The following is a 25827-nucleotide window of genomic DNA, read 5'->3' on the forward strand; positions in this document are numbered from 1 at the left end:
CCCAGTCTAGACAACCTGCCCTTTTCTTGTATACATAATACTGGAATCTCATCGCACTGGGCAAATACTGTCTGGAGTGTTGTTATAGCTCATTGACTGCCTTTTATGTGGCAAAATTAGCAGCTACTGTAAAAAAAAAATTATAATTCTATAAAGTTTTAGGCTGTATCTATAGGTTCATACATGTAAACCGGGAGCGCGAGGGGGGCGCTTTGGATTTTGGTGCCTACAGGCACCTGGGCTGTAAATCCGGCCCTGTATGTAGAGTCTAAGATGGTATAACATCATTTGTGGAGATTGTTCTGCAGATCACACTATAGGAAAGAATTATCAGACGAAAGAAGGTCAAAGATTATGGCATATAAAGACACCAAAAACACTGAATTCTAAGATTTTGTTTGACAAACTTTGTTTCGTTGTTAAATGGGTCTTAGTAAGGAATGTTTAAAAAAACTCTGGGGCATAATACATGGACTAATTTGGTATTATAAACTTTCTTTAATTGCATTATTGGTAAGAATTGCTTTAATAAGGGGTATTAAAAATTTAAAGCAGTAACAGTGGGCCCCAAATGAAGCAGGACTGACCAATTAAATTAATTACTGACATATATTATAGACAATTTGTGTATACAAGTGTTTTTCAAGTCCAGTGCTAAAGGCACACTAATGGACCAGATTTAAAGATATCTGAACTAGATCACAGATGAAATAATCAGCTTACCAGTAACGATGGTTACTAGCCTGATTTCACTTAGCTGATAATTTTACCTCACCCAGGTTAGCACCCCCATATTCAAAATTTTAACAAATGATCATTCCATTTGTTAGATCTTTGTTAGATCAGGTTAGATCGACTGTTTTTTTTTGTTAGATCTACTCTAAAATATGAAATATTAACAATCTTTTTCAAGGGTGGCTAACCCATAGCCAGCCCCCCCTCAACAAAAATGACAAAATGTTATTGAATATGATAGCTCCACGTTAGATCAGGTTGATCAAGTTTTGTTAGATCTAGTCTAATTTCTGAGCTATTGCATTTTATTGAGTTGGGGCTAGCCCCCCCCCCCCTCAACTGAAATCTGGACCAAATTTTATTGATTTTTATAGATATACATTATATAATGTTAGATCAACTGTTTTTTTCGTTAGATCTATCATGCAAGCGGCAGTATTAACAATCCTATTTTGTGTGCGGGGGAGGGGTGATCCCCGGGTTAGTCCCCTCAACTGAAATCTGGACCAAATTGTATTGATTTTGATAGATATACGTTAGATCAGGTTAGATCAACAGTTTTTTTCGTTAGATCTATCACGCAAGCGGCGGTATTAACAATCCTATTTTGTGTGCGGGGGAGGGGTGTAACCCGGGTTAGCCCCCCTCAACTGAAATCTGGATCAAATGCTATTGATTTTGATAGATATACGTTAGATCAGGCTAGATCAACTTTGTTTTCGTTAGATCTATCATGCAAGCGGCGGTATTAACAATCCTATTTTGTGTGCGGAGGAGGGGCGATCCCTGGGCTAGCCCCCCTCAACTGAAACCTGGACCAAATTTTATTGATTTTGATAGATATACGTTGGATCAGTTTAGATCAACTATTTTTTTCATTGGATCTATCACGCAAGGGGCGGTATTAACAATTCTATTTTGTGTGCGGGGGAGGGGTGATCCCCGGGTTAGCCCCCCTCAACTGAAATCCAGAACAAATTTTATTGATTTTGATAGATATACATTAGATCAGGTTAGATCAACTGTTTTTTTTCGTTAGATCTATCAGGCAAGTGGTGGTATTCACAATCCTAGTTTGTGTGCGGGGGAGGGGTGATAACTGGGCTAGCCCCCCCTCAACTGAAATCTGGACCAAACTTTATTGCTATTGATAGATATACATTAGATCAGGTTATATCAACTGTTTTTTTTCCTTAGATCTATTACGCAAGCGGCGGTATTCACAATCCTAGTTTGTGTGTGGGGGAGGGGTGATCACTGGGCTAGCCCCCCTCAACTGAAATCTGGACCAAATTTGATTGATTTTGATAGATATACGTTAGATCTGGTTAGATCAACTGTTTTTTTTCCGTTAAATCTATAATGCAAGCGGCGGTATTCACAATCCTAGTTTGTGTGTGGGGGAGGGTTGATCCCCGGGTTAGCACCCCCTCAACTGAAATCCAGACCAAATTTTATTGATTTTCATAGATATACGTTAGATCAGGTTAGATCAACTCTTTTTTTCATTAGATCTATCACGCAAGCAGTGGTATTCACAATCCTAGTTTGTGTGCGGGGGAGGGGTGATCACTGGGCTAGCCCCCCTCAACTGAAGTCTGGACCAAACTTTATTGATTTTGATAGATATACGTTAGATCAGGTTAGATCAACTGTTGTTTTCGTTAGATCTATCACGCAAGCGGTGGTATTCACAATCCTAGTTTGTGTGCGGGGGAGGGGTGATCACTGGACTAGCCCCCCCTCAACTGAAATCTGGACCAAACTTTATTGATTTTGATAGATATACGTTAGATCAGGTTAGATCAACTGTTTTTTTCATTAGATCTATAACGCAGCTGTATTAACAATCCTATTTTGTGTGTGGGGGAGGGGTGATCCCCGGGTTAGACCCCCCTCAACTGAAATCCAGACCAAATGTTATTGATTTTGATAGATATACGTTAGATCAGGTTAGATCAACTGTTTTTTTCGTTAGATCTATCACGCAAGCAGCTGTATTAACAATCCTAGTTTGTGTGCGGGGGAGGGGTGCTCACTGAACTAGCCCCCCCTCAACTGAAATCTGGACCAAACTTTATTGATTTTGATAGATATACGTTAGATCAGGTTAGATCAACTGTTTTTTTTTTTGTTAGATCTATCATGCAAGCAGCTGTATTAACAATCCTGTTTTGTGTGCGGGGGAGGAGTGATCCCTGGGTTAGCTCTCCTCAACTGAAATCTGGACCACATTTTATTGATTTTGATAGATATACGTTAGATCAGTTTAGATCAACTGTTTTTTTCATTAGATCTATCACGCAAGCGGCGGTATTCACAATCCTAGTTTGTGTGCGGGGGAGGGGTGATCCCCGGGTTAGCCCCCCTCAACTAAAATCTGGACCAAATTTAATGATTTTGATAGATATAAGTTAGATCAGGTTAGATCAACAATTTTTTTGATCAGATCTATCACGCAAGCGGCGGTTTTCACAATCCTATTTTGTGTGCGGGGGAGGGGTGATCTCATCACGGTTTAGCCGCCCTCAACTGAAATCTGGATCAAATTTTATTGATTTTGATAGATATACATTAGATCAGGTTAGATCAACTTTTTTTTTTGTTAGATCTATCATGTCCATGCACAGACCAGTCAGTGCTTTTGCACGCACTGTGTACATTTGGCCTGTGAGGGACGTTATTATAACCCTGCCCCAAAGCTCTGCACAAGACCAAGAGACATCCAGCAGTGACAAACTATGCCCCCACATACCACCAGAGTGTAGGAAGCAGGGAATGGAAGATTATTCTACATTTTATGGGATTATTTTATAGTATACATTTGTCCTATAACAGAAGAAATACATTCTTTAGTATTGTGTTCTATAAAATTACAAGTAATGCATCTCATATTATCACATTTAATATTGCTGATTTTATTATAATAAGTATTAACGTTTATATCTCCTACATCTTGATGTAAGAGATATGGAAGTTAATACTTTATGAGATTAGCCCTCCTTCATCTCCATGGATCACACTGGTGAACCTTCCCCTGGTATGGAACAAAGAAGAAGACTTGTTGAAGATGCTATGCAACACATTTCTTATGATGCACAGCCAGCATGATGGGAGGTTTTGTGCTGGCTTATAATAATGGGAATTATAGTCCACAACTGAGTTATAAGTGATATTTAAAACTTAAATAATAATCAGTGTATAACATCTTCTTTGATTGGATAATAATTTTCCCTCCAGCCAGAACAGTTATCAAATAAACACTTCCTGTTGGAAGTAAGCATCTGTGTGACCACTACAGTAACTAAATGTTAAGGTGGGTATTGATTTACTGTGCATAGGCTATTTATATGCAAGGAAGAAATTAACTTCTTTTGATTTATTTGTTTATGAGCGTGGATATGCATATAAATGTTTGCATGTTTGTATGACCATAAATAAATAATTTATTTATAAAAATATGTGCATAGAATTGGGTGTTATGTTCATGAAGGGTGACTTATTTTCACAAGTGTATAACAGCAAAAATCAAGGTTACCATTAGTAGTCTTTTTTTTTTTTATTTGTTGTGATTGAATTGTCATAAGGCAGCTCATTTATTCACAGACATGGATTAGTAATCCTTTTAGTGCTAGCTGTGTGTCCAATGCATTGCAAAGCCTCTGACACTCAAACACTTAACAAAGCAGGGGTGGGGTTATGTGAAATCACGAAATGCAGCTTGACCCCATCTAAGTGACTCCCAACCTCTCTGGTGTTGGCTGAGGCATGACCACCCTAGCCCTGGGGTCCACCTGATGGAAAACAGAAAGAAATCCAAGACCATTATCCACCATTTTTTGTATTAAAGACTAGGGGCTAGATTACATTGAATGCGCAGGGCTTCTATGCCAGTTCTTGCGCAGCACAGCAGTTACGGTGTATTTCTTTTACTACGTGCAAATTTTTTGATGTAATCCTATGGAAAAAATGCATGTGTAGTGAAAGAAATACGCTCGTAACTGCAGCGCAGCGCAAGACGTTTGTGAAGTTGGCACCCCATGTTTGTAAGAACTGAATACAACTATACCATTTGTGCTATGTTTGTGGTGATTTGTGCTGCAAAAACTAACGTTTGGTTTGGTTTAGGAGATATTGAACATTATTTTTTAATGAAACTGCGCCCCATGTTATTAAATTTGCACCCCATGTTATTACATTTTAAAAACAAATATACCATTTGTTTGTGCTACGTTTGTGCTGCAAAAACTAACGTTTGTGCCGGTTTGGTTTAGGAGATATTGCTCATGAATGTTTATGAAACCCCGCCTACTTTACACCCCATGTTATTAAATTTTAAAAACAAATATACCATTTGTTTGTGCTGTACTTGTGCTGATTTTTTTTTGCAAAAACGACCGTTTGTGCCGGTTTGGTTGAGGAGATATTGCTCATTAAATTTGATGAAACCACGCCCCATGTTATGAAATTTTAAAAACAAATATACTCTTTGTGCTACGTTTGTGATGATTTGTGCCACAAAAATGAACGTTTGGGCCGGTTTGGTTTCGGAGCTATTGCGCATTATATTTGCTGAAACTTTGCACCCCATGTTATTAAATTTTAAAAACAAATATTCCATTTTTTTGTGCTGTGTTTGTGCTGAATTGTGCTGCAAAAACAAATGTTTGTGCCAGTTTGGTTTCTGAGATAATGGACATTCAAGATTATTAGATGATGTAATCTCAAGCACCACCCACTTTGCACCCATGTTATTAAATTTAAAAAACAAGCATACCATTAGTTTGTGCTGATTTGTACAACAAAAATAAATATTTTGTCGATTTCGTTTAGAAGATACTGCATATTATATGTTATCAATCCCCACTGACTTTACACTTTATGTTATTAAATGTTACATATAACTATATTCATTTGTTCCCTGTTTGTGTCCCGAATTGGTGGATATTGCACATAAAATTTTACTTATCTGTGTAGTTTTGCCTACTGAGATATTACACATATGTTAGGACATGTTTCCTCAGTCTGCACCCAGTAATTAATTGTAAATAAAAATACACTATTGTGCTGGATAGAGACAATTTGTGGATGCTTTTTTAGGGGAAATATAGAAAACCAGTGATTAACACTGCACCAGAAAGTTTAATGTAAGGGTATTAACATTGCACCCGAGAGGTTAATGTGGCATTAACAGGGCCAGATTTCTAATGAGGCAGAGTAGGCCGCCGGTAACAGAAAACAAGGAGGATGCGCTCTGTATAGTGCCCTGGGCACTAAGGTATTAACATGGTAACATACTGGTTTATACAGCATACATGGGGTTATTGAAGTGTAGTGGATGTGAAGGAGCCCAAAGCATAGCTTAAGTAATATAACTGTAAAGTGAATAAGTAGAAACTCACTACTTAATTGAAAATGGAAGCCCTCAGCACAAACAAATTGTATATTTGTTTTTAAAATGTAATAACACAAGGTGCAAATTGGGCAGGGTTTCCTAAACTATATGCGCAATATCTCTGAAACAAAACCAGCACAAACATTTGCTTTTGCGGCACAAACGCAGCACAAACTAATGGTATAATCATTTTTAAAATTTAATTACATGGGGTGCAATGGGGCGGGTTTCATAAAAAATAATATGCAATATCTCCTCAACCAAACCGGCACAAACGTTCGTTTTTGCAGCACAAATCAGCAAAAAAGCAACACAAACTAATAGTATATTTAAAAAAAAAAATTAATAACATGGGGTGCAAAGTGGGCGGTGTTTCATTAAAAAATAATGTGCAATATCTCCTAAACCAAACATTAGTTTTTGCAGCACAAATCAGCAGAAACATAGCACAAATGGTATATTTGTATTCAGTTCTTACAAACATGGGGTGCCAACTTCACAAACGTCTTGCGCTGCGCAGCAGTTACGAGCGTATTTCTTTCACTACATGCGCATTTTCTTCTGTTAAGTGTGATCAGTCCACGGGTCATCATTACTTCTGGGATATTACTCCTCCCCAACAGGAAGTGCAAGAGGATTCACCCAGCAGAGCTGCATATAGCTCCTCCCCTCTACGTCACTCCCAGTCATTCTCTTGCACCCAACGACTAGATAGGATGTGTGAGAGGACTATGGTGATTATACTTAGTTTTATATCTTCAATCAAAAGTTTGTTATTTTAAAATAGCACCGGAGTGTGTTATTATCTCTCTGGCAGAGTTTGAAGAAGAATCTACCAGAGTTTTTGTTATGATTTTAGCCGGAGTAGTTAAGATCATATTGCTGTTTCTCGGCCATCTGAGGAGAGGTAAACTTCAGATCAGGGGACAGCGGGCAGATGAATCTGCATAGAGGTATGTAGCAGTTTTTATTTTCTGACAATGGAATTGATGAGAAAATCCTGCCATACCGATATAATGTCATGTATGTATACTTTACACTTCAGTATTCTGGGGAATGGTACTTCACTAGAATTACACTGTAAGAAATACATAAAGCTGTTTAATAACTAGAGATTATGTTTAACGTTTTTGCTGGAATGTAAAATCGTTTTTCATTTGCTGAGGTACTGAGTGAATAAATGTTTGGGCACTATTTTTCCACTTGGCAGTTGCTTAATCTGTTTTCTGACAGTTTCTGTTCTCCCTCACTGCTGTGTGTGAGGGGGAGGGGCCGTTTTTTGGCGCTTTTACTATGCATCAAATATTTCAGTCAGCAACTCATTGTATTCCCTGCATGATCCGGTTCATCTCTACAGAGCTCAGGGGTCTTCAAAACTTATTTTGAGGGAGGTAATTTCTCTCAGCAGAGCTGTGAGAATTATAGTTTGACTGAGATAAAAAACGTTTATTCTGTAATTTGTTTCCTGCTTTCAGAATTTGTTATCTTTGCTAATGGGATTAAACCTTTGCTAAAGTTGTGTTGTTTACAAGGATTGAGGCTATAACTGTTTCAATTTATTAATTTTCAACTGTCATAGATCTTCTGTGCTTCTTAAAGGCACAGTTCGTTTTAATATTATTCTAATTGAATTGTATTTCCAAGTTGCAAGTTTATTTGCTAGTGTGTTAAACATGTCTGATTCAGAGGATGATACCTGTGTCATTTGTTGCAATGCCAAAGTGGAGCCCAATAGAAATTTATGTACTAACTGTATTGATGCTACTTTAAATAAAAATCAATCTGTACAAATTGAACAAATTTCACCAAACAACGAGGGGAGAGTTATGCCGACTAACTCGCCTCACGTGTCAGTACCTACATCTCCCGCTCAGAGGGAGGTGCGTGATATTGTAGCGCCGAGTACATCTGGGCGGCCATTACAAATCACATTACAGGATATGGCTACTGTTATGACTGAGGTTTTGGCTAAATTACCAGAACTAAGAGGTAAGCGTGATCACTCTGGGGTGAGAACAGAGTGCGCTGATAATATTAGGGCCATGTCAGACACTGCGTCACAGGTGGCAGAACATGAGGACGGAGAACTTCATTCTGTGGGTGACGGTTCTGATCCAAACAGACTGGATTCAGATATTTCAAATTTTAAATTTAAACTGGAAAACCTCCGTGTATTACTAGGGGAGGTGTTAGCGGCTCTGAATGATTGTAACACAGTTGCAATACCAGAGAAAATGTGTAGGTTGGATAAATATTTTGCGGTACCGACGAGTACTGAGGTTTTTCCTATACCTAAGAGACTTACTGAAATTGTTACTAAGGAGTGGGATAGACCCGGTGTGCCGTTCTCACCCCCTCCGATATTTAGAAAAATGTTTCCAATAGACGCCACCACAAGGGACTTATGGCAAACGGTCCCTAAGGTGGAGGGAGCAGTTTCTACCTTAGCTAAGCGTACCACTATCCCGGTGGAGGATAGCTGTGCTTTTTCAGATCAATTGGATAAAAAGTTAGAGGGTTACCTTAAGAAAATGTTTGTTCAACAAGGTTTTATATTGCAACCCCTTGCATGCATTGCACCGATCACGGCTGCAGCGGCATTCTGGATTGAGTCTCTGGAAGAGAACATTGGTTCAGCTACTCTGGACGACATTACGGACAGGCTTAGAGTCCTTAAACTAGCTAATTCATTCATTTCGGAGGCCGTAGTACATCTTACTAAACTTACGGCGAAGAATTCAGGATTCGCCATTCAGGCACGCAGGGCGCTGTGGCTAAAATCCTGGTCAGCTGATGTTACTTCTAAGTCTAAATTGCTTAATATACCTTTCAAAGGGCAGACCTTATTCGGGCCCGGGTTGAAAGAGATTATCGCTGACATTACAGGAGGTAAAGGCCATGCCCTGCCTCAGGACAAAGCCAAAGCCAAGACTAGACAGTCTAATTTTCGTTCCTTTCGTAATTTCAAAGCAGGAGCAGCATCAACTTCCTCTGCACCAAAACAGGAAGGAGCTGTTGCTCGCTACAGACAAGGCTGGAAACCTAACCAGTCCTGGAACAAGGGCAAGCAGACTAGGAAACCTGCTGCTGTCCCTAAAACAGCATGAATTGAGGGCCCCCGATCCGGGATCGGATCTAGTGGGGGGCAGACTTTCTCTCTTCGCCCAGGCTTGGGCAAGAGATGTTCAGGATCCCTGGGCGCTAGAGATAATATCTCAGGGATACCTTCTGGACTTCAAATACTCTCCTCCAAGAGAGAGATTTCATCTGTCAAGATTGTCAACAATCCAGACAAAGAAAGAGGCGTTTCTACGCTGCGTACAAGAGCTCTTGTTAATGGGAGTAATCCATCCAGTTCCACGATCAGAACAGGGACAGGGGTTTTACTCAAATCTGTTTGTGATTCCCAAAAAAGAGGGAACTTTCAGACCAATCCTGGACTTAAAGATCCTAAACAAATTCCTAAGAGTTCCATCGTTCAAGATGGAGACTATTCGGACAATTTTACCTATGATCCAAGAAGGTCAGTACATGACCACTGTAGATTTAAAAGATGCTTACCTTCACATACCGATTCACAAAGATCATTATCGGTACCTAAGGTTTGCCTTCCTAGACAGGCATTACCAGTTTGTGGCTCTTCCATTCGGATTGGCTACAGCTCCAAGAATCTTCACAAAGGTTCTGGGTGCTCTTCTGGCGGTACTAAGACCGCGGGGAATCTCGGTAGCTCCATACCTAGACGACATTCTGATACAAGCTTCAAGCTTTCAAACTGCCAAGTCTCATACAGAGTTAGTGCTGGCATTTCTAAGGTCACATGGATGGAAGGTGAACGAAAAGAAAAGTTCACTCGTTCCACTCACAAGAGTTCCCTTCCTGGGGACTCTTATAGATTCTGTAGAAATGAAGATTTACCTGACAGAGGACAGGCTAACAAGACTTCAAAGTGCTTGCCGCACCCTTCATTCCATTCCACACCCGTCAGTGGCTCAATGCATGGAGGTAATCGGCTTAATGGTAGCGGCAATGGACATAGTACCCTTTGCACGCTTACACCTCAGACCACTGCAACTGTGCATGCTAAGTCAGTGGAATGGGGATTACTCAGACTTATCCCCTTCTCTGAATCTGGATCAAGAGACCAGAAATTCTCTTCTATGGTGGCTTTCTCGGCCACATCTGTCCAGGGGGATGCCATTCAGCAGACCAGACTGGACAATTGTAACAACAGACGCCAGCCTTCTAGGTTGGGGTGCCGTCTGGAATTCTCTGAAGGCTCAGGGACAATGGAGTCAGGAGGAGAGTCTCCTGCCAATAAACATTCTGGAATTGAGAGCAGTTCTCAATGCCCTCCTGGCTTGGCCCCAGTTGACAACTCGGGGGTTCATCAGATTTCAGTCGGACAACATCACGACTGTAGCTTACATCAACCATCAGGGAGGGACAAGAAGCTCCCTAGCTATGATGGAAGTATCAAAGATAATTCGCTGGGCAGAGTCTCACTCTTGCCACCTGTCAGCAATCCACATCCCGGGAGTGGAGAACTGGGAGGCGGATTTCTTAAGTCGTCAGACTTTTCATCCGGGGGAGTGGGAACTTCATCCGGAGGTCTTTGCCCAAATACTTCGACATTGGGGCAAACCAGAGATAGATCTCATGGCGTCTCGACAGAACGCCAAGCTTCCTCGTTACGGGTCCAGATCCAGGGATCCAGGAGCAGTCCTGATAGATGCTCTGACAGCACCTTGGGACTTCAGGATGGCTTACGTGTTTCCACCCTTCCCGTTGCTTCCTCGATTGATTGCCAGAATCAAACAAGAGAGAGCATCAGTGATTCTAATAGCACCTGCGTGGCCACGCAGGACTTGGTATGCAGACCTGGTGGACATGTCATCCTGTCCACCTTGGTCTCTACCTCTGAAACAGGACCTTCTGATACAGGGTCCCTTCAAACATCAAAATCTAACTTCTCTGAAGCTGACTGCTTGGAAATTGAACGCTTGATTTTATCAAGACGTGGGTTTTCTGAGTCAGTTATTGATACCTTAATACAGGCTAGGAAACCTGTTACCAGAAAGATTTACCATAAGATATGGCGTAAATACCTATATTGGTGTGAATCCAAAGGTTACTCTTGGAGTAAGGTTAGGATTCCTAGGATATTGTCTTTTCTACAAGAAGGTTTAGAAAAGGGTTTATCTGCTAGTTCTTTAAAGGGACAGATCTCAGCTCTGTCCATTCTGTTACACAAACGTCTGTCAGAAGTTCCTGACGTCCAGGCTTTTTGTCAGGCTTTGGCCAGGATTAAGCCTGTGTTTAAAACTGTTGCTCCACCATGGAGTTTAAACCTTGTTCTTAATGTTTTACAGGGCGTTCCGTTTGAACCCCTTCATTCCATTGATATAAAGTTGTTATCTTGGAAAGTTCTATTTTTAATGGCTATTTCCTCGGCTCGAAGAGTCTCTGAATTATCAGCCTTACATTGTGATTCTCCTTATTTGATTTTTCATTCGGATAAGGTAGTCCTGCGTACTAAACCTGGGTTCTTACCTAAGGTAGTTACTAACAGGAATATCAATCAAGAGATTGTTGTTCCTTCTTTATGCCCAAATCCTTCTTCAAAGAAGGAACGTCTACTGCACAACCTGGATGTAGTCCGTGCTCTAAAATTTTACTTACAGGCAACTAAGGAATTTCGACAAACGTCTTCTCTGTTTGTCATTTACTCTGGGCAGAGGAGAGGTCAAAAAGCTTCCGCTACCTCTCTTTCTTTTTGGCTTCGTAGCATAATTCGTTTAGCTTATGAGACTGCTGGACAGCAGCCTCCTGAAAGAATTACAGCTCATTCTACTAGAGCTGTGGCTTCCACTTGGGCCTTCAAGAATGAGGCCTCTGTTGAACAGATTTGCAAGGCTGCAACTTGGTCTTCGCTTCATACTTTTTCCAAATTTTACAAATTTGACACTTTTGCTTCATCGGAGGCTATTTTTGGGAGAAAGGTTCTTCAGGCAGTGGTTCCTTCTGTATAAAGAGCCTGCCTATCCCTCCCGTCATCCGTGTACTTTTGCTTTGGTATTGGTATCCCAGAAGTAATGATGACCCGTGGACTGATCACACTTAACAGAAGAAAACATAATTTATGCTTACCTGATAAATTCCTTTCTTCTGTAGTGTGATCAGTCCACGGCCCGCCCTGTTTTTAAGGCCGGTAAATATTTTTTAATTTATACTCCAGTCACCACTTCACTCTTGGCTTTTCCTTTCTCGTTGGTCCTTGGTCGAATGACTGGGAGTGACGTAGAGGGGAGGAGCTATATGCAGCTCTGCTGGGTGAATCCTCTTGCACTTCCTGTTGGGGAGGAGTAATATCCCAGAAGTAATGATGACCCGTGGACTGATCACACTAAAGAAGAAAGGAATTTATCAGGTAAGCATAAATTATGTTTTTTCCATAGGATTACATCGAAAAAATTTGTGCGTAGTAAATGAAAAACACTGTAACTTGATGCTGGGCCCTCGGTCCAGTTCCTACTTGCCTGGCTTATCAGTCCACCCCTGGCTGTGCAAGAACTGGCCTAGAAGCCGTGTGAGTTCAATGTAATCTAGCCCCTAGTCTTTAATACAAAAAAAATGGTGGATAATGGTCTTGGGTTTCCTTCTGTTTTCCATTAGGTGGACCCCAGGGCTAGGAAGGTCATGCCTCAGCCAACACCAGAGAGGTTGGGAGTCACTTAGATGGGGTCAAGCTGCAATTTGTGATGTCACATAACCCCACCCCTACTTTGTTGAGCATTAACAGCAGCAAATGTTAGTAGGCATTAACACCAAGATGAACTGAGATGTTTGTGCATTCTATGATTGTTGCATATCATGTTCTATTTAAGTGTTTGAGTGTCAGAGGCTTTGCAATGCATTGGACACACAGTTAGCACTAAAAGAATTACTTAGCCATGTCTGTGAATAAATGAGCTGCCTTATGACAATTCAATCACAACAAATAAAAAAATGACTACCAATGGTAACCTTAAATTTTTTAGGGCTGTTATTGCAAGTACCAAGCACTTTTGCTGTTATGCACTTGTGAAAATAAGACACCCTTCATTAACATAAAACCCAATTCTATGCACACATTTTAATAAATAAATTATTTATTTATGGTCATACAAACATGCACACATTTATATGCATATCCACGCTCATAAACAAATAAAACAAGTCAATTTCTTCCTTGCATATAAATATCCTATGTACAGTAAACCATTTAGTAACTGTAGTGGTCACACAGATGCTTGCTTCTAACAGGTAGTGTTGGAGGGACAATTATTATCCTATCAAAGAAGATGTTATACACTGATTATTATTTAAGTTAAAATCTCAATTATAACTCAGTTGTGGGCTATAATTCCCATTATTCTAAGCCAGCACAAAACCTCCCATCATGCTGGCTGTGCATCATAAGAAATGTGTTGCATAGCATCTTCAACAAGTCTTCTTCTTTGTTCCATACCTGGCAAAGGTTCACCAGTGTGATCCATGGAGATGAAGGAGGGCTAATCTCATAAAGGATAAAGAATAAACAAGGGGCGCCAACATAGTGTAAATCGTATACACAACAAAAATATAAACGTAAAGTGCAGTAAACTACTCACAAAAGGAGTGGCACCTTGGGTAAAGAAGGTGCAAACAAGCAGTCTGACATTTAATAACCAGCAGTCAGTACGCTGGAGGTCTCACCCAGGGGACCTGTGGAATCTGGACGGGCGGCTGGAGGGTAACACTGGTGATCTTTTAGGGCCAATAGCCGGATAAGTGCTCTGGAAGCTGGTATATTCTCCCCCACTCTACTCACACGATCGATATCCGTCTCAAAAACTGACAGTGTCAGCACACAAAAGGTCAATAGTCGGTATTCTATTGAAAGGACAAAGAAACTACAGAAAAACTGGGTCATAGTTTAAAACAAGCAGTGTTTTATTTGCAATGCGTTTCTCAGTCTGTCTTTACGCATGTTGGCTAACAACAAAAATTTGATAATTAGGGATGCCGATAAGGGCGGTGGGATTGTCCTACAAGACATAGGAGATTACTTAAATGAAGCCAATAGAATTCTAACAGACACAGAATACTATAGAGAAATCACATCTAACCCCACTAGTACTTTTCTAAAAGGATATAGTACACTGATACAAAAGGGTATCTCTACAGGCATTCTAAATAAAGAAGAAAAATAATTCCTGAAAGTAACTAACCCGAGTGTGGCACACTATTACCACCTGCCCAAGATCCACAAAGATCAAGTTAATCCACCTGGGCGCCCCATCATAGCAGGCATTGGCAATCTTACATACAATCTTTCTTTTTATCTAGACCAATTTCTACAAAAATATGTGGTCACTCTACCTTCCTATATTAAAGATAGTACACACCTTCTATATCAACTTAAAAATATTTCTAATAATAATGATTTAATTTGGATCACTTGCGACGTTGGTTCTCTTTATTCCAACATTGATCACAACATGGGTATCAATGCGATTTAGTTTTTTTTGGAAAAAGATTTATACATGCCAGACATCCAAAAAGAATTTATATTGGAAGGAATAGAATACATCCTTAAACATACCTATTTTATTTTTCAAGACAAGTTTTTTCTGCAGATTAAGTGTACGGCCATGGGTACCAGGTTCGCCCCAAGCTTTGCTAATTTGTTTATGGGAATTTTTGAAGATCTTGGTCTTGTGCAGAGCTTTGGGGCAGGGTTATAATAATGTCCCTCACAGGCCAAATGGACACAGTGCGTGCAAAAGCACTGACTGGTCTGTGCATGTATATGTGCTCCTGCATGCTACCAAATACCGCCTCTTGCATGATAGATCTAACAAAAAAAAAAAACAGTTGATCTAACCTGATCTAACGTATATCTATCAAATTCAATAAAATTTGGTCCAGATTTTAGTTGAGGGGGGCTAACCCGTGATCACCTCTCCCCTGCACACAAAATAGGATTGTGAATACCTCCGCTTGTGTGATAGATCTGACAAAAAAAATAGTTGATCTAACCTGATCTAACTTATATCTATCAAAATCAATACAATCTGGTCCAGATTTCAGTTGAGGGGGGGGCTAGCCCAGTGATCACCCCTCCCCCGCACACAAAATAGGATTGTGAATACCGCCGCTTGCGTAATAAATCTAACGAAAAAAACAGTTGCTCTAACCTGATCTAACGTATATCTATCAAAATCAATAAAATGTGGTCCAGATTTCAGTTGAGGGGGGGCTAGCCCAGTGATCACCCTTCTCCCGCACACAAAATAGGATTGTGAATACCGCCGCTTGTGTGATAGATCTAACGAAAAAAACAGTTGATCTATCCAGATCTAATGTATATCTATCAAAATCAATAAAATTTGGTCCAGATTTCAGTTGAGGGGGGCTAGCCCAGTGATCACCCCTCCCTCGCACACAAACTAGGATTGTGAATACCGCCGCTTGTGTTATAGATCTAACGAAAAAAAGAGTTGATCTAACCTGATCTAACGTATATCTATCAAAATCAATAAAATTTGGTCCAGATTTCAGTTGAGGTGGGGATAGCTCCCCCTCATTAAAAATGCAATATCTCAGTAATTAGGCTAGATCTAACAAAATGTTTTGCTGATCAAACCTGATCTAATGTGGAGCTATCATAATCAATAACATTTTGTAAAAATTTTTGTTGAGGGGGGAACAAATGGAATGATCATTTGTTAAAATTTTGAATATGGGGGGCTAACCCAGGTAAGGTGATAATTTCACCTCTGCTTTAGTTCAGATATCATGAAAATTTTGCCCATTAGTGTGCTCTGAGGACTGCAGTTAAAAAACACTGATCTGTACCAAGTATATTTTGGATTAGCAAATATTTCTGGTAGTAGATAGTGAAATGACTGTTGGAAGGATTTACTTCACTCCGTGGAGTTGTGTGTCAAGACTCACATGTTAACATATGCAATGAGCTAAAATTTATAACGTAAAGGAACAGGCAAGTCAAAAATGAAACTTTCATGATCTAGACAGGGCATGCAATTTTAAACAACTTTCCAATTTACTTTTATTATCAAATTTGCTTTGTTTTCTTGGTATTCTTTTCTGAAAGCTAAACCTAGGTAAGCCCTCGAAAGCCGTCCTCTTATCTCAGTGCATTTTGACAGTTTTTCACAGCTAGACAGTGTTAGTTCATATGTGCCATATAGATAACATTGTGCTCAGTCCCATGGATTTAATTATGAGTCACCACTGGTTAGTTAAACTGTGAATCTGTCAAACAAACTAAGATAAGTGGGCAGTCTGTAGAGGCATAGATACAAGGTGATCACTTAGGGAAAAAGTATATTAATATAACCGTGCTGGTTATGCAAAGCTGGTAATAAAGGGATTATCTATCTTTTTAAACAAAACAGTATGTCACTGTTCTTTGAATGGGGATTGCTATTTTGATAGCGCGGTCTTGCCGCTAGCAGCGAGACCATGCTATTATTAGATGACTGCTGTCAGAAGGGAGGTCATAATATCGCAGTCCTGCCATGAGCAGCAAGACCCGCTCTACTATGACCTGAAACACCCTTAACGACCAGTGACGTACAGGGTACATTGTCGTTGTTAAGGGGTATTCATTTCTTTATAATGTTTGTAGAAAAATGTTAGACATTTTTTCTTATTGGAGAGAATTAAAAAACCTAGTGAGTCACATACTTTGTAGGTTTTCATCTAGAATTGAATATATATATATATATATATATATATATATATATATATATATACAGTATATATAGGCAGCACCTACAGGACTTTCATGAAATCAGGTCAAATCTTTATTAACATTTCGAGAGTATACTCTTCAGAGGACCAAGTATCCTTGAAACGGCAAAAATATTTGACCTGATTTCATGAAAGTCCTGTGAGTACCGCCTTTGGATTATTAAATACATACAAGCTAGCACCTAGGTGGATATCCCAGAAAGGTGGATTCACTACTGCAATTATATACAGGTAGAAAACCCTTTATTCAAACTGCTTAGGACTGAAAAAAGTTTGGATTTTGCATCTTTAAAATAAGACAGTTGGGAAAGGGGATTGAACCAAATATAAAACAATATCTTATGTCATTTAGGCAACATTTAAATTTCATAATACAGCTTATACATTAAACAAAAGGTAGTTTTATATAAAAATTTTTTCAATACTTTTGTGACTTACAGGCTGGGAAAATAGTAATTTTTGATAATTTTATTTTAAATAAATATAAGTGAAAAAGTTTTAATCTTAGAATGTTTGAAATATGGAATTCCTGATTTTACCTATATATACTGTATATATATAAAGGTCAATGTAGACAAGCACTCCAGAGATCAAATCACAGATGCCCAGGGTGCAACAGGTAGGCAAAATAGAGTAAAAGTAGACCTATATACAGTCTGTATATTCAAAGTTTCCCGATCTGGTTAGTAAGAATTTTGGCATTACTGTAAGGTCTTTTGCTAGCAAAATTTAATACTAAATCAGTAGAAATAAACAGGAATAAAATATAAAGAAAAAAAAATCTGTTTATCTTTAACATAAATATTCATTTAACCTGATATGAGACAATTTGACTGATAATTCCCTTGCTTCAGTGACTTAGATCAGTTTTATTTTCAGAATTGTAATGAAAAATGTAGGTGGATCTATTTTTAAATGTAGTAAATATCTCATTTTAAATGACATATTCATATTAAGCAATTTGCATCTGGAAATACATGATTGGATATGTTAATTTGGTGAGAAACATTTTTTCAGTAAAATAAAGAATTACTTTTTTTATGAAACATTATGAGCACTCATTTCATAGTAATATTTTCTATAATTCCCTTTCTGTTTTGAATGCACTAAATTCACATTTTTTCAAACACAATACTTCAGACACCAAACACCTCACTGAAGGAATGTGCACACGGATATTCATAACCCTTTGAATTCTTACAATTAGTTTGTGAGTCACGGTAAGCCAATCTCAGTGACGGATACAGAAGGTTAAAAGCATGTCTTGTAATTTGATTCCTATGTTATGAATATCACACCTATTACGGTCCTGTAATGTGGCTCAGAGCACACACGTGACTCGCGGCTTCTGGGCTTTGTAGAAAGTTATGAGCAGTCACGCAAAGATGTTAAAGACACCGATACTGCTGCATTTTTTGTTTTGGGGATAAGTCTTCAGCAATTAGTCACTTCATGTATGATCACTTAACAAGAGCGTGTGTGCCACTCTGATCAGAATAAGGACATATTTATTTATAACATGTAATAAGGCATTAAGAATGTTGTTGTGGTTAGCTTGTGCTAATTGTTTATTTCCTTGTAGTAATGTTTGCTAACATTTCCTTAAAGGGACAATCAAGTCCAAAAAAAAACTTTCATGATTTAAATACGGAATGTAATTTTAAACAACTTTCCAATTTACTTTTATCACCAATTTTGCTTTGTTCTCTTGGTATTTGAAAGTTAATTCTAGGAGGGTCATATGCTAATTTCTTAGACCTTGAAGACTGCTCTAATCTGAATGCATTTTAACCATTAGAGGGCATTAGTTCATGTGTTTCATATAGATAACATTGAGCTCATGCATGTGAATTTACCCAGGAGTGAGCATTGATTGATTAAAATGCAAGTCTGTCAAAAGAACTTAAATAAGGGGGCAGTCAGCAGAGGCTTAGATACAAGATAAACCTAGAGGTAAAAAGTATATAAATATAACAGTGTTGGTTATGCAAATCTGGGGAATTGGTAATAAAGGGGTTATCTTTCTTTTTAAACAAGAAAAATTCTGGTGTTGACTGTCCCTTTAAACAATCCAGAATACTTTTTTTCCCCCTTAAATTGTGTATGCTTTGTGTATCTGTTGTGAAATTTGCTATTGAAAATAAATTTGTGAAAATTCGACATTTCCCTTTACAGGGGCAGTAAAATCTAAAATGATTTAGTTTGACATGATATAAATATTTTTAATAAAAAAGAAAATAGATAAATCAAAGCTGTTTGTGTTGATTTTGAAGCTATCAGGAAGTGAATGTCTGTGTACAATTGGTCCAAAGGATCACTAAACATAGTAAAATGGCTTAATCAATAAATGCATAATAAAGAGACAATTCAAAAGCACATAGTTTGAATTTCAAATGAGCAATAGAATTTTTTTCTGACAAATGTAATTTACATTTTTCCTTTCTAATGTATCATGTGACAGCCATTAACCAATTACAAAATACATATACGTATGTTCTGGGAATCTTGCACATGCTCAGTAGGTGCTGGTGCCTCAGAAAGTGTGCATATAAAATATTGTGCATATTTAGATAATGGAAGTGAACTGAAAATTTGTTTAAAATTGTGTGTTCTGTCTGAATCATAAAAGTAAAATTTTTACTTGAATGTCCGTTGCTGATAAGCAGAATTTCCACTGTTTTATAGACGGCCAGTAACTTGCCTCACAAGTATAATTAGTTTTTTCTCAGTACAGTTAAATCTGATTCAACCCCCCCTCCCCCAAATATTAAAATGCCCTGTCATTGATTGAACAGAGGAGAAATAAATAAGGCAGTTTTTTTCTAGTTTTCTTAATTTGTTCTTGGCATACAGTAAAAGTCAGCGATTTTGTGAATACTTGGAAAATATTGTGATCTACATTATGGATTTTCAGTAATTAAAATTTAAATATCTTATTTATACAAATCAATTGAACCATGCTATCATATTTGTCTAATTCTATCTAATTCTGTTGGTCACAAGGAGTGAATTAATCCAATTGGGAATAAGATAAATTCCTTAGAAGAGATTGTACTTGCAGACTTCGCATCACCTGAAACACCCATTCTTATATATAAAAAAAAACGTTGAGATTGTAATATAAAATATTTAGTTATGTGTAGTGGAGAAAATTTGTAATACAGTTTATTTTTTTATTCCATATTTCTTTGCAGCTAACACAATTAATCTCCTCCCCAACTCGCATAAACATCAAAAGCTATAATCACACCCTGCTCGATTGAATTCTCTCCACCTCTCCCGACCGAATCCAGGAGGGAGAGGTGACCACTGCATGGTGTACTGTGTGCGCAAAATAAAGGCAACTAAAACCTCTCCCAAGGTTAAAATCACCAGGTCCTTCAAAAAAATTCATCTTCAATCATTTCTAAATGACATCAAGAACCTCCCCTGGCACAGATTAAACCTAATCCCAGATATTGACTCTGCAGTTGAATTCTTTCAGTCCGAACTCCTACAAGTTTGGAATTTACATGCCTCTCTGCGTAAGGTGAGCGTAAAAGGAGCACACTTGAATTGGATCACAGCTGTATATAGACAATGGTGAAATATATGCACTAAACAAACAAAATTGGCCAAGGCCCAATATTTCTATGAAAATCTGAACAATAACATATCAAACCTTAGAAAGTTTTGGAAACTCATAAATAACTTACAAACTCCACCAATCCACTCCCAACCCTCCACTGTCAATGCGGACAACCAAACCCTGCAACTCCCCTTAGAAGTAGCAAATGCCTTTAACAATTATTTTGTCGGATGCTCCACCACCCTGATTGACAAACTAATAAATGACACGCATCCTGAAGCTAGAAATGTGGATCAGGACCCACTAAATCAGCAAAGACCCAATATAGAGAAGTTCAATTTTAGACCTGTACCCATCAATGTCATTAAGAAACACCTTAATAACCTAAAAATGAAAAAACAGTCTGGACCTGATCAAATCCCAGCAATGCTGTTGAAGCTTAGTGCGCCGGCAATTGCTAAACCTGTCACAACCCAAATTAGCGAATCCTTGGTGTCTGGATACATACCCAAACTTTGGAAGACTGCAAGAGTAGTGCCTATCCATAAAAGTGGGGAGATAACCTTGGTTTCTAACTATCACCCAATATCATTGCTCCCAGTATTGTCAAAAATCTTAGAAAAATGCGTCCATATGCAGTTATTTGAATATTACCAACAACCTAACTATCTGACCCCTGATCAATCAGGTTTTTGTGCAAATCACTCCACTACAACTGCCCTCCTAAAAGTTTGCAACGACATCCAAACTGGAATGGAACAAGGAGACCTAACTGGAGCTATTTTCCTTGATTTTGCAAAGGCCTTTGACACAGTAGACCATGACATACTACTGCTCAAATTAAAAAATTCAGTTATTAGTGATCATCCGCTAACCTGGTTTCGATCATATGTATCGGATCGATCACAATATGTCTCCATTTCTGACAGCGACTCCCTCCCTCTCCCAGTCACGTGTGGTGTTCCCCAAGGTTCCATTCTCGGCCTCCTACTATTCACATTATTTATAAATGATCTGCCTAATGTCTGCAAATCCTCAACTGTACTCATGTATGCTGATGACACAGTAATCTATTCAAACAATTCCGATCTGCCGCAGCTTGAAGCAGTGCTCCAAGACCAGTTCAAAGAGGTAGCATTTGAGCTTTCTACAGGTTAAGAGAAAATTAGCAGCAAATTTTCCCCAGGCTAGTTTTTGGAATTCAGAGGAGATTTACTCAAAATTATTCTCATCAGGAAATAACAAATAATAACCCTGAAGATTCCTGTTTACCTGAGGGTATGGACATTTGAAGAAGCCATTTGTACTTCCAAACAGTAAATAAAGAATTCCTCTAGGATAAAGGGAACAAAAAAGGGACAGCTTACTCAAAAATGTTCTCCCCTTTAATTTGTTCCCACTGATCCATTTCACCTGCTAGAGTGTATTAAATTGTTTACAAGTATTTCCATTATTCTTATATTGGCATTTTAATTAGTTTATTTAGCTTGTGGTATCCCCACCTATCCTGAAAGTTTTTGGCCTTAAGGCCAAGCTGAGCTAACACAGCCAGTAGAAAGAAATTACACTCCCAGTGGGTTATAGAAGAGATAAGGTAATAAAATGTTTATAAGGTAATAAAATGTTATTTTCCATTGTTCTCTCCAAGTATTGGTGATTGGTTTATGGACAGATATAAGATAAAGAAGCAGATATGTGTACACAATGTGATAAAGTAATGAGATCTGAATATACCTACAAGCTCAACCCATTTTATTAGGTTGTGGCTTCAAAACACAAAATCAGCTAATTCATTTACACAAATAAACCTAAAAAAAGCTAATCTCATACATTTTATACTCTGCAGGTGGTAAAAAAAAGTAATTGGCAACACATTAAGGGAAAAACAATGTTATAGTATACTGTCCCTTTAAAACTAGTATCATTGGATTCTATTATTCATTCCTTTTATATTATAAATAATAGTAACACACAATGGGACTGGATACTTTATAAACATCAGATGAATGTAACCTTTTGCCTAAAGGAAATGGGAAGTGAAAGTCAAATTTTTTTGCCAGAGGAGACAAACAAATGTTACTTTTTCCTTCTGAACTTATATACAAATTAAAATTGCAACTCTTCAAGACACACATTTTTTTTTTGGGGGGGGGGGGCTTAGTTAATTAATTATAAAATTAATTAATTAATTGCCAGTAAATAAGTATTTATCATTGGCCAAATTACTTAAAGGAACAGGAAACCACAACATTTTATTTGATTATTTGGATAGAACATACAATTTTAACCAATTTTCCAATTTGCTTCTATTATCAAATTTGCTTCATTTTCTTGTTATCATTTGCTGAAGCAACATTGCAGTACTGGCAGCTAGCTGAACACATCTTAGTCAGCCAATCACAAGAGACAAATGTGTTCAGGCAGCACTCAGCAGCCAGCTCCTACTAGTGTAGGATATGTGCGTATAATTTTTCAACAAGGGATACCAAAAGAACAAAGCACATTTAAAAGTAGGAGATGCAAACAAAGCCGGGGATCACATGGATGGTCGCAAAAAAGATAGATGCAGGTGTTGTTCCGTAAAAAAGTTCCTTTATTCAGTGAGACAGTAAAAACAAAATAGGGCTCACAGCCCATAAGGTACATAAAAGGGTTCAAGTGGAGATACAACCGAGCAGACATGTTTCGTGTGGGGCTACCACACTTGCTCACTGCTTTCCGGTATCTCCACTAAGAGCTCTATTTAAAGAGACAGAAAATTTATTAATTAATTAATTGTGCATCAACATCAAACAAACTAAATTGAAAAGTTAACCCTTATCTACCTACAAGTTAATAACCACTACATTTAATGCGTGCTTAGGTGACTGGCAACTAAATTCATACTGACAGTTCCCATAAAAATTAGCTACATTACTTATTAAATTACAAAAAATCCATTATATACATATAAATCTCATGATTTCACCTGTAAACATGGGTGTGATAGTTTCATCTATATATAATTATAAAACAGTGGTAATACCACAAAGATCAAAAGACTGCAGGGGACAGTTCCTCTAAAATAAATACATATCACATCAGATAAATAGATTGACATCACTTTCCATATTTATTCCCCATGGGTGCCTAGTATTCAGATAGAATATCCATTTAGCTTCACTATAGTTTAGGCGATATTCCCTGTCCCCTCCTCTCTTATTAGCTGGAACATGGTCAATGGCCTGCACGGAGAGTAATGAGGCATCTCCTGCATGCATACTTTTAAAGTGTCTGGCAACAGGGGTGAATATCTCTGGATCCTCTATATCCCTGACATGTTCAAGGGCCCTGTCCTTAAGAAAACGTTTGGTTTTACCAACATACTGGATTTGGCACCCCCTACAGGTCAACAAATAAACTACATGTCTGCTCGTTTGTATCTCCACTAGAACCCTTTTATGTACCTTATGGGCTGTGAGCCCTATTTTGTTTTTACTGTCTCACTGAATAAAGGAACTTTTTTACGGAACAACACCTGCATCTATCTTTTTTGCGATCATCCATGTGATGCCCGGCTTTGTTTGCATCTCCTACTCGTTACGTGTGACGTCGTGACGTTGCCGTCTGAAGGCCTGAGGCTCCTGGGAAGTGAACAGGAGGATTACGCAGAGAGGACGGACCTGTGTTCCGCCGAAGACACGCTGCCCTGAAGACAGCTCTCCTGGAGGCTGGTAAGCGCCACGGTGGATGTGTGTTGTATCATTGTCACATTTAAAAGTAGAAGTGAATTGTAAAGTGTCTTAAAATGACCTGCTCTATCTGAATCATGAAAGTTTAATTTTGACTTTCCTATCCCTTTAAATAGGAACATGCATTTAAATTTACCAAGACAACTAAGTGAAAACTCAGTACAAAAGAGTTTGTATTTAGAGTAGTTTCAAAATATAAAATGTACTGATAATAAAAAAAGTTTCCTTTCTCTATCATTCCATTATGATATAGTGGTTTTGTTGCTAGCACAAGCTGTGAGCAGTTGGAAGCTATGGTATGAGCAGCTATACTACAAATACAAAGCATTCTACAAACTGAGACAAGCACTGTGTCACTATAACCTTTATATTGTACGCTCCTCAAAGCACTATCACTCCTAATTCTGAATTTTCCATTTTTTTGTAATGTGTTATATACCCCTGTGATTATATTATTATCACTGCAGAATATGATGGTGCATTACAAATAAATGGTAATGACAATACACTAACCAGAATAAGGGCTATATTACAAGTGGTGCACTGACTCTTGCACACAATCGATAAAGCGTATATCGCGTCTCTTTGATCACATTCGCTTGAGCGCAATTGAATTTAACATGTGGCTGGTTATCGTGATTTCAGAGCTCTGGTTAACTGTTATGCGAGACAAAACAGTTGCACAAAAAACATAAAAAATAAATGTAAAAGTACAGTTACACTGTCTGATAAAAATTATTTTAAAAAAAATATTGCATTAACAATTTATAATGGCTCAAAGTTATGAAGTCTAAGGTGCTAGGAAAAAAACCCTGCAAAGGGCTTTAATATAGAGATACATAAATATGTATATGTATGAATATATATATATATATATATATATACACTAGTCCTAAAGCCTGTGTACACGGTCCAATATTTTAAGTACCGCGGTTCCAACCCTTGCTCCCTCTCTCTCCCCACTCTCTCTTTTGCGCTCTATCTCCCCCCTCTCTTTTGCACTCTCTATCCCTCCTCTCTTTTGAGCTCTCTCTCTCCCCCCTATTTTGCGCTCTCTCTCCCACCTCTTGTGCTCTCTCCCCTCTTGTGCTCTCTTTCTCCCCCTCTTTTGCTCTCTCCCCCCTCTTTTGCTCTCTCTCTCCCCTCTTTTGCTCTCTCTCTCCCCTATTTTGCTCTCTCCCCTCCCCTCTTTTGCTCTCTCTCCCCCCTCTTTTACGCTCTCTCTCTCCCCCTCTCTTTTGCTCTCTCTCCCCCTCTCTTTTGCGCTCTCTCCCCCCTCTCTTTTGCGCTCTCTCTCTCCCTTTTTTGCGCTCTCTCTCCCCCCTCTTTTGCACTCTCTCTCTCCCCCTTTCTTTTGAGCTCTCTCTCCCCCTCTCTTTTGAGCTCTCTCTCTCCCCCCTCTCTTTTGAGCTCTCTCTCTCTCCCTCTCTTTTGCGCTCTCTCTCTCCCCCCTCTCTTTTGAGCTCTCTCTCCCCCTCTTTTGTGCTCTCTCTCTCCCCCTCTTTTGCTCTCTCTCCTCTCTTTTGCTCTCTCTCTCCCCCTCTCTTTTGCGCTCTCTCTCTCCCCCTCTCCTTTGCTCTCTCTCTCCCCCTCAT

Source organism: Bombina bombina, chromosome 2 (genome assembly GCF_027579735.1).
Source record: "Bombina bombina isolate aBomBom1 chromosome 2, aBomBom1.pri, whole genome shotgun sequence".
Lineage (NCBI taxonomy): Eukaryota > Metazoa > Chordata > Amphibia > Anura > Bombinatoridae > Bombina > Bombina bombina.